The 17,416-nt window shown below is 37.7% G+C and overlaps 1 pseudogene; it reads left to right on the top strand.

Moving 5' to 3' along the window:
• The first annotated feature begins 15,647 nt into the window (after window positions 1-15,647).
• LOC110195649 (cysteine desulfurase pseudogene) lies at window positions 15,648-17,039 on the top strand (annotated as a pseudogene).
• The last annotated feature ends 377 nt before the right edge of the window (window positions 17,040-17,416 follow it).

The raw sequence follows: 17,416 nt of genomic DNA, 5'->3' as shown, positions 1-17,416 counted from the left end.
AAGAACAAGTCTATGTTCTGAACAAATGATGCTGCTGGGGCCATGGGACAGCCTCTCTTCCATCCTTCAGCTTCCAACCCTTTGGAAATGCATGGGCCTTTCACAGGAGCCTAAAGGTCAACGCCTTGAAGGCTTTGTTGACTTAGCCCTGGTGAAGAGACAAGTTCTAGACTTTCAGGCTCTCTAAGGAAAACACCCACTCTCTACTCCTTAATAAAACTGAAACCTAGACATTTCCAGCAGGATATGAAAAAAGACAATAGTGGTTGTGGAACTGGATCGAATAATGTCTTCATTTTCCAGCTGCTAAAGGCTACAGAGAACCTGTGTTCTAGAATGCTCATTTATTGAGGTGTCACCCTAATTACAACATGCACTGGAGGGACCATGTGTTTCAGAGGGAGGTAGCTAAACTATTGCTTTAGCGAACAAACTCAGATTTCATTCCAGCTGTGTATGAAGGAATTGTGCAAACCTGCATCTCTTCAGGAGTCAGCTTCCCTGATGTGGCTCTGACCTTCAGAAAAGTGGAAATTAGGTCAGCTCTACACTAATCTGAATGGGTTATCCAGTGTGGGAATTATGGGGCTCATTGGTTCTCTTCTCCTCCCTTGGCCTTCACACTATGAGTACCTGGAGAAAGAAGAGGAAAAAATCAGAGAAGTGAATTCTGCTTATTAATTGCCAGCAAAGGGTTCACTAGGGGCAGATGTGGAAACTAACATTTAAAACGAGGTTTTTACAATGTTTGTGGATGTTATTTGCCCTTTTCTCTTTCATCATGGCAAATAATACAGAACTATTTCCCATGAGGAAGCAAAAAACAAAAACAAAACCAACAATTTGATACAATGCAGCATTCAATGATTACCTTACATAGATGAAATACAGTAGAATTCTACCTCTACAAAATGAATTATGACCAGTATCATTCCCTAAAATGGGCTGCCTGGTTTAAAAAAATAAAACTGCTACTTAGAGGTTATTTTATTTTTTAAACTCTCTGGTTGAGTAATGGTGAAAGATGAGCACCAAAGCATTATGGTATGGGGATAGGGTGCTGGATTTGGAGTCAAAAGACCTTGGTCTCAATCATAGCACTGTCATTTACCATGTGTGACTTTAGGCAAGTCACTGCACATGTCTGAGCCTCACTTTCCTCTTCTATAAAATGAGACTATCTTTGATGACCTCTGGGGTCCCTTGCAGCTCTCCTTTTCTGTTTTCTGTTTCTTTTTTGTTTGTTTAGTATAGTTATAAAGGAAAAGATCAGCTAAAATTACGCATGGTTGACTAGAGGACACACAGACTTTGGATCATACAAAATCTCATTCTTTTCCAGCATGTCTGATCCTTTTCCCTATCTTCCTTCCCTCTTTCCTTCCTTATTTCCTTTCTCTGTTCTTCCCTTCCTTCTTCTCATCTTCCTTTCCTTCCTCTCTTCTTTTTCCTTCCCTCTCTTCTTGCTCCCTCCCTTTTCTTCCTCTCTCCTTTCTTTCTTCCCTCCCTCCCTCCTCCCTTCCTTCCTTCCTTCCTTCCTTCCTTCCTTCCTTCCTTCCTTCCTTCCTAGCTTCCTTCCTCCCTCTGTCCCTCTCTCCCTTCCTTTCTCTCTTCTTCCTTTTCTCCTTCCCTTCTTCCTTTCTTTCCTCCTTCTTTTCTCCCTCCCTTCTTTCTTCCTTCCCTCCTCCCTCCCTCCCTATTTTCCCTCCTTTCTTCTTTCCTTTCACCTTTCAGAAATTTTACTTATTTCTTTTGTTTTCATATCAGTCATTTCTGCATAATGAAACTTCCACTTTCTATGTTAACTTTACCTTTTAATAAAGAAAAAAGTTACACAAAACCAATTGAATTATCAGTAACCCCAGGTGGTGCAAACAACATCCTAAACCCATTCTTTCCCTCCTCTCCATCAGAAAAGAGGGAGACACATTTATTCACCTTCCAGTGAAGAGGCCAAAATTGGCCATTATAGCTGCGAAGAACAGAGCTTCATTTTAATGTTTTTTTTTCCATTTTCATTGTGGTAGTCATTTTATAGTTATATGTTTTTTCAAGGTTATGCTTACTTACGTAAGATGTATATATTATATTTAAATAGATCATCTTTATTCATATTTGAATATATTTTTAATTAACTGGCATCTTTGTTGTAGTCATAACTTCAATTCCTTTCTGTTCTTTCATTCTTTTTTCAAAATAAAGTTTATTTTATTCTGAATGGAAAACATTAATGTTATTGTCTCTCTTAAAAAAGGAAGATATATAGCAATGTAATTATTTTCAAGGCCTATTCATAAAGGGATTCCATCTAGCACAGGGTTCTATTCAGTTGAAGACTTAATGCCTTTTGATGATAAAAGGAGATATTGTTTTAACTATTAAATGGGTGGAATTGCCATTTCAAAACAGATCAAGCACATTCCCAGGAGGCCATAGTACCCGACAGAGTGTTCAGAGGTAAGGGGTCATCCTGCTTCTTGATGTCAGAGGATAAAAAGTCAGAACATAAAAAGTATAGCCTCCCCCACAGCCCACTGGGCAAAGGCCTGATTATTCTTTGGAGTGGTAGAATGGTGGGTAAATTGTAAAGCCCAGAATAAATAAGGCAAAGAAACGTTCAACTTCTCCTTGCAACCTCTAGCACAAATCACTGATGAGATCAATTTAATTGGCTAACTCATTTTGGCTAAGTTCTATCTAACTTTGGAGCTATCTAGTAGGGTGGAGATTACCCTTTACTACGAATATTTGACCTTGAGCGATTAAATGCATGAATGGATGAAAGCAAATAACAGCTTCTTGGAGTCTCAGTATCTTTATCCACAAGATGAGTGGGTTGGCAGTACATGTACAGAAGATGAAAGCAAGAGTGTATAATGGAGGATGAACAGAAAAGTGGGACTTGATCTTATAAGAATAGTGTTAAAGATCAGAATGAGCTAAGGCTGGCAAGGATGGCTAAGGTCAATAAAAACATTTTTAAGCTATAATGGGGAAAAGAAGAGGTTCAAATAAAGGATCAGATTGTTGCTGTGGGTAAGTGGGATGAGGTTAAAGGATGACAAAGAGAGCACAGACCTGTTCAACTCTAATTTTGCTTAGATTTTCTCTTGCCTGGAGGATGGTCTTTGGCCTAGGAAGGATATAATAGACATGATTAACAGGAAGTTAGTAGCTAACACAAATAGAGGGATGATAAGAGCACCTAGCTGCCCAAGATGAGTTCAAGTCAACAAGAAACTGGAATAAATGGATGAAATTGCTGAGCCAATGTTGAAGTTCTAAGATAACTGACCTCTGAATAAACTGTTAATAATTAGGAAAAAACCCATTACGACCACAATCCTGTTTAAAAAAAAAACCAAAACATAAAAAGTTACGTTTTGACTGTAATTAAAAAACCCTCAAAACACAAAACAAAACAAAATAAGAATGACTGCAGAGAATGGGAAAGACCCCCAAGGACTGGATAAGGGCAAACAATTAATCAATAAACATTTATTAAACGCATATTATGTACTAGGCACTGGAACTGCAAATGTAAAGAATGAAACATTCATGCCAATGTCCTGTTTTTTTTTAATGGAAGAATATAGAGGCTTCATCTTGCAGAACAGTGATCTTGATCTCAATTCTTTGTGAAATTTTGAACTGTATTATCAAAAAGATGGTTGGTGAACATATAGAAAAGCAAACTTTGATCCTCTTGGACCAGAATGGCTCCATCGAAAGTTGACCTCAATAAATAGCATCTCCTTTCTTGGTAAGGTTAATCAATTGGTGTATCAGGGGGATATTCTAGATAAGTGCTGTCAGATTTAAATAGAAACAGTCATTAATACACACATAAGGATTGCTGCAGGTTACATATAGATGTAGCTTTAAAATGTAATATTATCATTGTTTTATTGTATTTTTATTCATTTTGTTAAACATTTCCCTTACATTCTGGGATTTCCATTTCCAGGGTTAGAAGAGATATTTTTTGAAGTTCTTTGCAACCTTAGGTTCTGTAGTTATTAAATTAAAGATCCAGCTAGTGTTCCAGGGATTCTTAACCTGTGGTTTGTGAGCTTAAAAAAAAAAAGATAACTCTATTTCAATATAATAGGTTTCCTTTGTAATTTAATGTATTTTATTTTATGCATTTAAACCATTATTCTGAAAAGGATCCATAGGCTTTACCAAATTGCCAAAAGGGCCCATGATACACACAAGTTAAGAACCTCTGATATAAAAAAAAATTAAAATTTAAAAATTAAAGAGGCAGAATTTATTATTAAAGAATCTAAAGAAGAGAGGCTAATCTATAAATGTTATTGTTGACTTCAGGGATAGGCAGCTTCATTTGCATGACTAAGCTGCTCTTTCTGCCATGCTTTTCTAACCTATACTATCATAATTCTTTTGTCCTTTTTTTCATAGACCTCTGGCCAGACCACTTCTGGTAGGGGTCGTACTCATTTCAAAACAAAACAAAACAAAACAAAAACAACAACTTGTTAACACCTTGCTTGTACACTCTACCCCAAATTATGCCTTTTTGTCCCATGCTCCTGAATCATGCCTCTCAGTACCCTTTTCTAGGAAAGGGAAATCAGAAGTAAGTTCAGTGAATGTAAGCTTCTTGAGCACAGGGGCTGGTTCATTTTTATTTTTCCTTCTATCCAAGGCCTAATACAATTATTGGTATATAATTAATACAGTAAGTGCCTTTAGAGTAGCTGGTGTCTGTTATCATAACAAGGAAAGCAAAGTAATGTAATCGTGGGAGCAAAAAAGTCAGATGTCATCTTCTTTGTGGCTTTCCAAAAGCAATCCATAAAATCATGGAGCCTAGGCATCTGTGTTGGTATTCCTAAAATGTGATATTAGTAATAGCCATCATTTACGTAGTGCTTTCAGCTTTCCATGGGGGCCATCTCCAGTCATCCTGATCTATATCTCACCACTGGACCCAGATGGCTCTGGAGGAGAAGGTGAGGCTAGTGACTTTGCACAGCCCTCCCTCACTCAAATCAAAGTCAACTCCAAGTCATGTCATCAACTCCTTGATGTCATGGTCCTCTTCGAGAACGAAGGACAAACACAACAACAAACTTTCCACCATGCTTTATGTATATTATCACATGGGATATTCATTCACAGTAGCTCTATGAGGAGAAAGCTAAGGCTGAGAAAGAGAAGTTAAATGAATTGTATAGGTAAGTGTTTGAGGCAGAATTAGAATCCAGGTCTTACTGACTCCAAGTACAGCACTTTATCCTCTTGGCCAAGCCACCTTAATGCTTATGGTTTTATACTATGGCTGTGAAACTGATTTTGTCAGGAGGAGCAGAAGTTCCAGGTGATATCTCTACTTGGAGACTTTCCCTTTTTGTCCCTGTTCTCATTCCCCTCTGTGGTGTGTGCTCCTCTTATGCTGTAATGTACTTGGAATCCTAACCACAGAATACATTAAAGGGTTAGCCAAAGATTACTTTGCATCACAAAGTCAGTGAAAGCTTGAGAAGATATGAGATCTTCCTCCATTTTCTAAGGTGCGCCTATGTCTTAGGTCATAGGGTCTTGACAATCAGAATTCTTTGAACCCTGATGTTAGCCAAGCTGTTGTGCAGCAGCCTTTCCAGTAGTTAGCTCACAGATTTGGTGGTTAGAAAGCCCAGCTGAGGGTGTCTGACCAGTGAAAGCTTTGGGGCAGTAAGGCAACAATATTGAGCTTTTGCAAGCTATAGTATGTTGACTCAAAGTAGTTGGCTGATGGCATAGAACCAATTGGGCACATGCTTTCACTGATGGGAAAATTCCACTCCTAGAAGGGAAGCAGTGTTGATGTGTCGTTAGGTGCTAGGAAACCTAATGTTGGCAGTTTGATTGTATACGGAACTTTTATGGAGTCAAATGTGCTGCAAATGCTCACTCTACTCTTCCCTTTATTGCTTTGTCCCAAAGCATGACTATCATAGAACTTAAATAGACTTTATAAGGAAAGCTAATGTCTCAAATGCTTCTCTGTCTTTTCTCTTTTGGTAGCAGAATGGTTCCAAGAATAATTTTGAAAGGAACTTGGGTTGAATAAATCATTCAACATTTTCTTTGCCATAGAAATATTAGGAAGTAGACTGGAATGTCCGATTATTATTTTCCGATGGGATGGGATTTAAAGTTAGCCATGGCATAGGGGAAAGATTCTTGGTGTTTCATTTAGAATGAGAGGACCTGGTTTCAAAAATGAGCTCTTACACTTAGCATTAAGGACAAGTCACTTCTCTTCGACTCTTGTTTCCTAAGCTATAAACTAATGAGGTTGGATTCAATGACCTCTGAAATCCCTTCCGGTTCTAAAGGTGGAATATCATAATTCTATGATTGTGGGGCACAGTGTATTATTTGATCAGAAGCTTCATTTGTAATGATAATACAATTGATAGTGTACACATGGCTTAGGAGAAAAATAAAAGCTCTTGCCACACCTCCCTTATATACTTTGCTTCAGATAATGCCTTTTTTATCTTATGATCCTGAATCCTACCACCAAACTCTTTCTCTAGGAATGGAAAATCAAGAGTAACCTCAGTGAATGGAAGCTCCCTGAGGACAGGGGTTTGATTTCATTTTTGTGTTTGGATCACTAGGGCTATCACAGTGACTGGCACAAAATAAGCAGTTAATGAATGAATTTGAATTATATCTGACTTCAGGCTTTACTTTCATTGACTTTGCCAGATTTAGTGCATGATTCTTTAGAAAACAAGTCACAGGGGCAGATTTGATATGGATATCTGTCCCTCATGCCTAGCATCTTCTCCTTCCTCATCTTCGCCTCGTGGCTTCCTTCAGATCCTAGCTAAAATCCCACCACCTGGAAGAAGCCTTTCGCTATCACACTTAATGCTTGACCTTCCCTCTGAGATTTTCTATAAGTTATCCTGTACTGATATCCATATTGATGTCTTATCTTGTTGGTATATACTTGTTTTTTTTCCTATTAGACTGTGAGCTCCTTGATAGCAGGGGCTGTTTTGTTTTATTTTGTTTTTGCATTTTTTTTGTTGCCTCACATTGCCTGACATATCGTAGGCACTTATTAAATTGTTGCTTATTATTGACTTGAAAAGAGTGGACTTATTTCTGTGGACATTCAAGCTACATTTGTTCTTACCATCTCAGCTGATCTTTCCTTTGTTCTCTATCCATTCACCATCCCCACTATGCATAGGCCTTTCTCTATCCAAGTCCCTTTTTCTCCTTTTGACTTCCTTAGATACTTTGGCATTGGTGTCTGTACAAGCAGTCACCACTGTGTTCAGCGGTTCATGGGCATCAAGCTATTTCAAGAGAATCTCTTGAGCACAACACAAGATAATTCTTGTGCCCACTTTCATCTCCTTATCCCATGGCACTTTGTTTTCTTTTTTATACCGACATTAAATAGTTTGAAAACATTGTCTCTAGAGTCTAGAGGTAGCATATAATGAAAAGAAATCCTTCCCTATTAAATACATTATAGATTGACAAGAAATAGCAATGGCAAGAGGATCTCAGCACCCATAGCAAGAACTCCGTGGAATTCTTTTTCTAGAGAGACTCTGGGATGATTGCCAGGAAAATACAAAAAAATTTACTAGCCTAAAAATGGTGTCCTTTCTTTCCCCTTTTCTGCATCTTTACATATCTCTTTCCTTATTCTTTTTATTATTTAATCTTCAATTATTTGAGGGTTAGGAGATTTGCTTTAGTCCACTTGATAGTGGTCATCTCCTTTTTCTCATGATTCAATATTATTCATTGTTGGACAGGGCCACTATTTCTTTTCTTTGAAGTAAAATCTACACCTTTTATATAATCTGTGTACTCCAGATCCTTACACCAGCCCATTCATTCTAGCTCGTCTCTGTATGTCATGTCATCTCTCTATTCTATTCTATCCTCTCTCTGTGTTGTGTGTGTGTGTGTGTGTGTGTGTGTGTGGTCTCTTCCCTTCATTTGGTGTCATAAGTTAGAGGAAGTAGCATTATATTCAAAATCAATTCCTGACAGAAGACAGAGGCCCTCCACTCACCAGGAAACCACTTCCAGAGGTTAATGATGTATCTGAGACCATTAATTAGTCTTCACTCATAAATAAATACTGTCAAAAGGTGGAGTCCTTGAGGAGTTGTTTCCAAAGATGCCACTTACATATACAGACACAATCATACTTTAGACAGACAAACCTATTAAGTACATTCCCTTCCAGGCTATTGGATATAGCAAATGATAGGGCAGAAAGAGATATCCAAAGAGCCCTTGTTTCAATGAACAAAAGAAGATCTTCTAAATTCTCTGGCATTATGGTTTTGTTTGAGAAAAATGCAAGTGCATAGAAGATGATCATGCTTATGATATTGATTACAAGCAAAGGATGCCTTTGAGGTCCATTGGATATCAACTTCTTCCAGTGAGATGATTGATTCATCCTTTAAGGCCCCAACATATCATGATCCTAAAAATGACTTTGTTAGATCATTTTAAAGAGTGTTCTTTCTGAAGTCTTGATTAACAAGAAGTATAATCCATTAATAAAGAGAAAGAAATGAAGACAAAAAGAATAAAGCAATTATTTGAGTCCCTATAGCTTGTCTAATTCAATTAAATAAACATGTATTAGCCATTTATAATATGCTTGGCACTGTATTAGGCACTGGGATTACAATGATATAAAACAATACAGTCCCTGTCCTCAAGGGCATATAGAATTCAAGATTTGGAATTTCAGACATCATTTAATCTAACCCCTATCTGAGCATGAAGCGTGTATAGAACATTCCTGGTGAGTGGATATCCAACTTCTATTTGAATATTTCCAGGAATTGGAAAATCACCTTCTCCTGAGGCACCCCATTTACATTTTGGACTTCTCTAATAGTAATGAATACTTCCCTTATATTTATTTGCAAACTCCACAAAGTTATTCCTACTTTTTCTCTTGGCAGGGATAAGTAAGATAAATCCAATCCCTCTTCCACATGATAGAAAATGAGGGTCCACCTTCTCTTCTTCAGGCTAAACATCCCAAATTCCTATAATTGATTCTCATAGAGCATTGTTTTGATCCTCCTTATAATGGGGACCCTCTTCTTGACACATCTCATTTAATCAGTCTAGTAGTGGGTATGAGACATAAATAATTATAACATAAAATGAATTATGATTAAATGCATAAGAGTGGTAAGAGATAATCATATATATTTGGGATGGTAACCATCCTATTTCTTCCTTGGGCAATCAAGGAAGACATCATGATATGGATGGCACATGAGTTTTGCCTCGAAGGAAGAAGGTTCCAATAAATGGAGATGTGGGGGCAGAAGAAAACCATGGAAGTAGGAGGGGATAAAATGAGATTCTTAGCTCTCCCTCTTTTGCCTCTCTGAATTCAGAAAAATATCTGCTATGCCTATAATATAATAGTAATACTAACAACAATGATGATGATAATAATAACTATTATTCCCTTCCCTTGAACTAGCATTTTAGTCTGAAAAGCTTATTTGATCCTTCCTCATCTCCACCTATCAGAAGCCCTATCTTCCTTTGAAGACTCAGTACAGGCGTCACCTTTTCTGCCAAATCTCTGATTGGTTCATTAATGAACAAATATTTCTCTTTCTGGAAGTTTGGCAGTAGAGAGGAGAGAGATACAATGATAATTTTGAGTTAGTAGTAACTTAAAAAGAAAGGTTTTTATAGTTGTTTGTAAAGATAGATGGAGCCAGTAGAGAGGGGAAGGATCACAGGGATCAGAGATCAGAGTGACAAAAAAGGAGAATGATGGATGTGATTGGGTCAGTCTTGACCAGGATTCCACTCGTCCCCGCAACCATACTCCAATTAGATTAGTCTAGTTCTTTTCCTAAGGCAAAGAAGCTGTTCTTAAGACTTGAATGACCCAGGGAACTAAGGCTAAAGCCGTATTTAGGGCTTCCCTTTGGCCTCAGACCACGTTGATGTGGCTTTTTAGTCACTGTTAAATTCTTAAGGACATTGGAAGTCCCATTCCCAGTGAGTCTGTACCCTTCCAGCTTGGTGACTATCTTGAGGCTGTGGGAGTCAACAGATCCCATCACACTGACCAGATGTGTTTCTGTTTGGAGCTAGGGAGAAAGGAGGGAGGCAGTATGTCTGTCTGAGCTAAGTTCTAAATTAACAAGAGTTGAGCAACCTTTTCATGCTATGGCAGTTAGCCTCCTTTTAACTATTAAATAACCTAAGTGTCTCTTTCATTTCAGTATGAGACCTGAACTCCCAGAGACCCAGTTTCATACCTGCTTTTTAATTCAAAAGAACAACGGTTTGTCAAATACATGCTGCATGAGACTGGACTAACAAAAAATTTTTCTGCCAAGTTTCCCATCCTTTCGTATTTCCATTCCTCAGCAGAGTGCTTCTAGAGCATCCCTTCAGCATGGGCTACCTTGTTGCTAGGTGAAGGATTCTCTGAACAAGGCATTCATTGCTATTTCACTTATGTTGTGAGGTCTTTTAGAGCATGAATAAAAGGGCAAAGATAAAATCCTGGAGCCCTTTGTCCCAACTTAGCTTCAGTCACTGGTTGTGACAGATATCCTCAGCTTGTCTTACAGGTACCTAATATAGTTTAACAGTTTAAGTCTCCAAATATTCAGGTACAAGAGCTTTATCTCTCCCAATTCCCATAAGCACACTCAACTGGTAAACAGATGTTATAAGGATTTCAAGAATGAAGAACATGTTATCCTTTGTAGATAAATAATATAGACCCATCCACATATGGCTGTTCTTTCCTTGTTTAAACTAAAATATGATTAAAGCAAGTATTACATATTTCTAGTGCCTAGGTGACAATTTTTAGCTTATATTTTATTGACTTAAATTCACTATTTTTTCCAACTCTACCCTTTGACTTTAAAAAATAGGTATTAATTATTTTATGTCATACCTATCTCTGTGAAACAGTGTTCTCTGAGAATACTGCAGAAAACAAACTTTCTGCTTATGTAGCCTATTAGCAGGGAAAAACCTCATTTTCTCCTCTGCTTTTGCCCCACTATGTCCAAAGGGAACATGAAATTATTGGGATTTATGGAGGGAGATCTGTCAGCCTTTTCTTATTTACCTGAACTATGAGATATAAATTGAATTTGGGGCTCTCTCCTTAAGAATAAGTTACTTGTTATCAAATAAATTCACGTCAGTGGATCGGACATGGATAAGGTGTTTCTATTATAACCTTGTTAGGTGGCTCAGAGGGTTCTGAGTTCTTTTATAATGGTTTTCTTTCTGCGTAAACTTAGGGAATGGCTTTCATTTTTGATGACCTCATTTGTGTTATTTGCCATTTGCTGGGTAATAGCTGCCTGTTCAAAGAGAATGAATAGTCTGTTATACGTCTGGTGCACAAGTTTTGGCTATCAACGATAGATAGGAACTGCTACATACTTAATTCACTCACAGTGATAAGTCACTGTTAATGAGAAGATAGTTGAATCATAGATTTATAGAGCTCTAAAGGACTCAGAAACCATCTAGTTTAATCACTTAGTTTCCTAGATGAGTCAACTGGGGACCAGAAAGGATGTGACTTGTGCATGATTCTACAAGTTAGTAAGAGGCAGACCTTGGATTACAACCCAGATCCTCTGATTTCAAATCCAGTGCCTTTTCTGCAATGCTTTTGTTGTTGCTTGGTTGCTTCTGGATGTAAATGTTATTTTCACAGCTGATTACTGAGGAATGCTATAGTAGTGATGTCATAAAAGGAAGGCAGCTTTTATTTCCTTTCATTGTAGAAAGAGAAGAGTATATGTGGAATGCTGCATGCATGGTCAAACAGAGAAGATGTGGGGTTTGGTTTTGCTGAACTTTATTTGAAATCTTTGTCATGTGGCAAAGCTTGTTGGGTAGTGGATCAAGGCAAGGATATATTTGGAAACAAATGCCATGTGAAAATAAAAGGTATCAACTTAAAAACACTAAAAATGAGGAAACATGGCATAGTAGATAAAGTTTTTGGGTCGGGAAAAGCTGGGTTCACATCCTACCTTTGACACATATGGGCTGTGTGACCCTGGGCAAGTCATGTAAAATCTTAGTGCCGCAGATAGCTCTCTAAGATTATGAATTACACAGCAGGTGCTCATCTATATTGATAAAGGGAATTTCTTCAGGCAAATTCCTTTTGCCAATGAATTTGTAGGTCTGAACCAGTCCTTCTCATTCCCAAAATGAATATAAAACTGAAGAATTTAATTTCATGTTAATTTAAAAACATAATAATAATAATAATAATAATAATAATAATAATAATAATAATAATACACGTATATATTATCTTATTTGTTACTTATAACAATCCTTGTTTTCTCCATTTTATAAATGAGGGAATTGAATGGTGTGTTGGGTATAGAGAAAGGACTAGCACCTCTGTCATTAGGGCTTGATGAGCCTTTTTCAGGGATGCTCATTCATCTTTGGTGCCCACTTTTCACTCAACTCTCATCTGTGAAGAAGCCGTAGCATGTGCAGTGATCACACCCTGGTAACACTGTCTCAGCAGATGGGCTAAACCAGGTTGAGGATAACCAACAGGGCTCAAACACATTGGTGACTTAGGGGGATGTCTACCCCAACCATGTGACGACTTCCCTTGGCAGAACAGGTGGACCATGAAGATGGCTGAGTCAGGTACTGTGAAGCTCTTAGAGCTTGGTCAGACACCAAAGGCATTAATGTCATCCACTGAATCCTGGGCAATCACCACTCATCTTGACTTTTGTACTGTGGCAAGGACTTTGATGACTGGAAGAAAGAATGAGGCTCATGACTTTGTGCAACTCTGCCTCACTTAAATCCAATTCATGAACAAGTCAGGATAACACCCTGTGATGTCATTTGTCCTCTTCAAAATGAAACATGAACAATTGAGGCAGACAGAGTCAAGTAACTTGCCCAGGTCATGGAGCTAGTAATATAGTAATTTATGAAGCAGGATTTGAACTCAAATTTTCCTGTCTCCAAGTCCATCATTCTTACTCACTGTATCACCTAGCTGCCAATGTGCTTTGTTTCATTTTGCCTTCATTTACCCAAGAATGATTACGTAGAAATATAGAAACATCTTCATTTCCCTTTTCAGAGAAGAGTCACTTCTGACAACTGTAGTCAGATTTCGGATTGTGGAGCTTGCTGGCTATTCTCACCAACATGCTACACTGCTTTTTTCTAGAGCCTCAATGCAGCATCAAAATCCTTTAAAAAGAAAATTAAATTTTATACCATCATCTGTCACATATAAATGCATATATGTGTGTATATTTATATATATACACACATATATATGTATATATGTTATTTATATGTATATATTCCTTCCACTTAGTGAGTCTCCCTCTTTACCCATAAAACAAAGCAAAACAACTAACAGAGCCACATCATATGACAACATATGTAATACTCTGGATTTTTAGCCCATCACCTTGCCAAGAAAAGAGTGGAAATGTCTTTTCTAGTATCTTTCCTCTTCTCTGGGGTCAAAATCAGTAATTACAATTATACAGTATTTAATTTCATTCTTGTTTGCATTTCACTTTCATGATTGTGGTCATCTTGTGTTTTGTTTCCCTGTTACTGTTTAATCCATTTTCCATTAGTTTATATGTCTTTCTATATTTATCTGAATTCTTCATACTCATTTTTTTAAGTAGCAATAATGTTTCATCAAATACATATATGACAATTTGTTTAGCTATTACATGATAGATGGGAACTCACTTTGTTTCCAGGTTTTTGCTCCCACAGAAAGACTGCTGTGAATATTTTGCTGTGTATGGGACCTTTCTCTCTATCTTTCAATTCTTTGGCATATATACCCAGCAGTAAGATCTCTGGGTCAAAGGGTAGAAATAGTTTGGTAACTTTTGTCCCATTGTTCTAAATCACATTCCATAATGGATGGACCAATTCACAGTTCTAAAGCTTATTCATTTCCCTATCTCACAACTACATGCTAATAAAACCGACAATCTAAGTGAAATGGATGAATATTTCCATACACACACATATTGTTCAGATTAACTGAGAAAATGCAATATTTACCCTGTCTTGGAAAAAGAAATTGAAGAAGCCATAATTGAATAGGGGAAAGAGTGCAAGACCAAACAGGAAACAAAAAGATTCGTGGGAAGTAAAATGGATAATTTCGAGAATACAAAAATTAAAATGTTTTGCACAAACAAAAGTGACACAGTCAAAATTAAGAGAAAAACAGGCAACTGGGAAAAATATGTGCAGCCAATTTCTCTGACAAAGAATAAGAGCCATTTCCCATGTGATAAGCGGTCAAGTGATATGAACAGGCAATTTTAATAGGAAGAAATTGAAGCTACAAATAATTATATGAAAAACTCTCTAAATCATAAATAATTAGAAAAAATGCAAATTAAAAGTACTCTGTGGCAACCCCTTACACCTATTAAATTAGTTAAGGTGACAAAATAAAAGTGACAAATGCTTCAGGTGATGTGGGAAAATAGGCATATTCATGTACCTATTAATGTTGGTGGAGTTGTGAATAAATCCAAACATTCTGGAGAATGCCTCTCAAATTATAAAATCGTGAATACCCTTTGACCCAGCAATACTACATCTATATCCCAAAGATATCAAAGAAAAAGGAAAAGAAACCATCCATATGAACAAAAAGAGTAGCTCTTTTGTGGTGGCCAAGATTTGGAAACTGAGGGGATTCCTGTCGATTGGGAAAATGTCTGTACAAGTTACAGTATATGAATACTATGCAATACTATTTTGTTGTAAGAAACGATGAAGGGGATAGTTTAAAAAAAAAACCTGGGCAGACTTATATGAACTGACGCAAAGTTAATTGAGCAGAACCAGTAGAACTTCGTATATAGTAACAGCAAGATTGTAATGATAATCAAACGTGAAAGATTTAACAGTTCTGATCAATACAATTATTCCAAATGATTCATGATGAAAAATGCTATCTACCTCCAAATACAGAATTGATGGACTCAGTGCAGATTGAAGAAATTTTTGTCTTCCTTCTTTCCTTTCTTCCTCCCTTCCTTCCTTCCTTCCTTCCTTCCTTCCTTCCTTCCTTCCTTCCTTCCTTCCTTCCTTTCTTCCTTCCTTCCTTCCTTCTTTCCTCTCTCTCTCTCTCTCTCTCTCTCTCTCTCTCTCTCTCTCTCTCTCTCTTTTTCTTTCTCTCCCCTTTCCCCTTTTAGAACATGAACAATATGAAAATATATATTTGCATGACTTAAAATGCAGTAACTATTGCATTTCTTACCTTCTTTATAGTATGGGAAGGGGTAGAGGAAGGGAGAAAATTAAGAACTGAAAATAAAATTAAATTGAATTTAAAAATAGCCTTGTCTTCCTGTAACCTCTCTAGTAATTGACTATTTCTATAAGTTCTGTAGGACTTTTAAAAAATTTACTTGTTGATAGCTTACAATTCTTTTGGAAACTATTCATATCCTTTAAACAACTTACGTATTTCAAAATATCTCTTAATCTAACATTTATAATGTTAGTTTTCTATTGTCTTGAATATCAGAGTTAATTAAAAATATTTGATGCTAAGATTTTTTCTCCTATCAAATATGTCCCTTTACAATTATATTTACTTTTGGCTCCAGAACACAGAAGAGAAAATGTTTTGGTGGGCTCTGTGGATAGCATCTATGAAAGTCCTGATCCCCAAAACTCCTCTTCAGGCACTATACCTAGGTGGTCTAGAGAAGACACCTCATTTATATGGCTCCTCAATTGTGGTCCCTCTTCTGGAGGAGACAGTGCTATGGCTTCTACATGGATGTGCAGACAGCTATAGCTCTTGTTCCTTGGGTGCTGGATGCCATGCTCCCTAGTCCGGCGAATTACTATGAGAGTCCCTGCCAACTCTACTCCCCCTCCTCCATCACTTCTCCCATGGATGCCTATGGCTGAGAAAATGAATCTGATATGGAACACACACACTAGCAAGTGTCATCACTGATTGGAGCTGACTTCAATGAGGTAATCTGCATTGGCAGACCCACTGAATCCAACAATTTAGCAATTAAGGGGTTTGTCAGATTCTATAAGTTATGGAAAAAGCATGTGATCACCACAAAGAACCCAAATGTATGGTGGACTCATGTCATTCTCTAGAAACTAGTCACTTATCTTTCAGGGCAGAAGAGTGGAGTCGTTGATCTGAAGGAACTTGAGCCAGCAATCCAGCCAGACAAAAGCCTTGTCTCTGTCATGACTATGAACAGTGAGATTGGAGTGCAGAGACCTATTAAAGACAATGGACAGATTTGCAGTTCTTGAAAAGTATATTTCCATGCAGATGGAGCCCAGGCAGTTGGAAAAATCCCACTCAATTTGAATGATATGAAAGCTCATCTCATAAACATTAGTGGTTAAACTAAGGCCCAAAAGGATTTGGTGCAGTCTACATCTGCTGTTATACCCAGTGTTGACCTTGCAGAATGGAGGGGACAGAAGTATGGTATGCACTCTGGGTCAGTTACCACACCCTTAATGGTTGGGCTGGGAACTGATTGTGAAATGGCCCAAGAAGAGATGGAGAATGACCATGAGAGGATCTCCCTAGTAGCAAAGAGGTTGGTACAAAAGATAATGAGTCATTTTCCTCATGTGGTGATGAATGTCCTCAGCAATACTATTCAGTCTGTATTTATTTGTCCTTTGTCTATGTAGAAAAGCAGAGTCTGCTGATGGCATTCAATGAAGTAGGAATGTCTTCAGGAAGTACCCAAGCTTCTACATCTCTGGAACCATCCTATGTGCTTAGAGTTATTGGCACAGATGAAGACCTGACCCACTCCTCTATCAGTTTTGACACTGGTCACTTTAGCACAAAGGAGGACATGGACCACACAGCTGAGAAGTGCATCCACCATGATAAAAGGCTTTGAGAAAGAATCCCACTGTGGGAAATGGTACAAAACAGAATTGACCTTAAAATCTTCAAGTGGACATAGCATTAAAGAGGACATCTGTCCTGTGATTGTGTCCTGTCATTGCTCCTTCCCACTTCATTGTCCTGAGAACCATCACGCAGCTGGGTCTCTTCTGTGACAAAACTACACAGCCCAGGTAGAGACTCTAATTTTCTGACAAGATTCATTCTAATCCAGTGGACCTCCAAATTCTGCTACTTCTCAGACACAGAGACAACAGAACTATCTGGTCCTGTATTCATCTCCTTAGTGATCCCTAGAAAGTCTTGTCTCAAGACTTCAGAAGGTGGGCATTCATATCCTAAAGCATGAAAAACACTTGGATAGGAACAATTACTGCTGCTGACATGCCACGTCTGAGTAGACCTGGAGAAAGGAAGGAAGGGTGCCTATCTTCA

The sequence above is a fragment of the Phascolarctos cinereus genome, unplaced genomic scaffold (genome assembly GCF_003287225.1).
Source record: "Phascolarctos cinereus isolate Bilbo 61053 unplaced genomic scaffold, phaCin_HiC Scaffold_9;HRSCAF=440, whole genome shotgun sequence".
NCBI classification, from domain to species: Eukaryota; Metazoa; Chordata; class Mammalia; order Diprotodontia; family Phascolarctidae; genus Phascolarctos; species Phascolarctos cinereus.
Note: the sequence above shows the minus strand (reverse complement) of the source record. Positions and strands in the feature narration are given on the sequence as shown.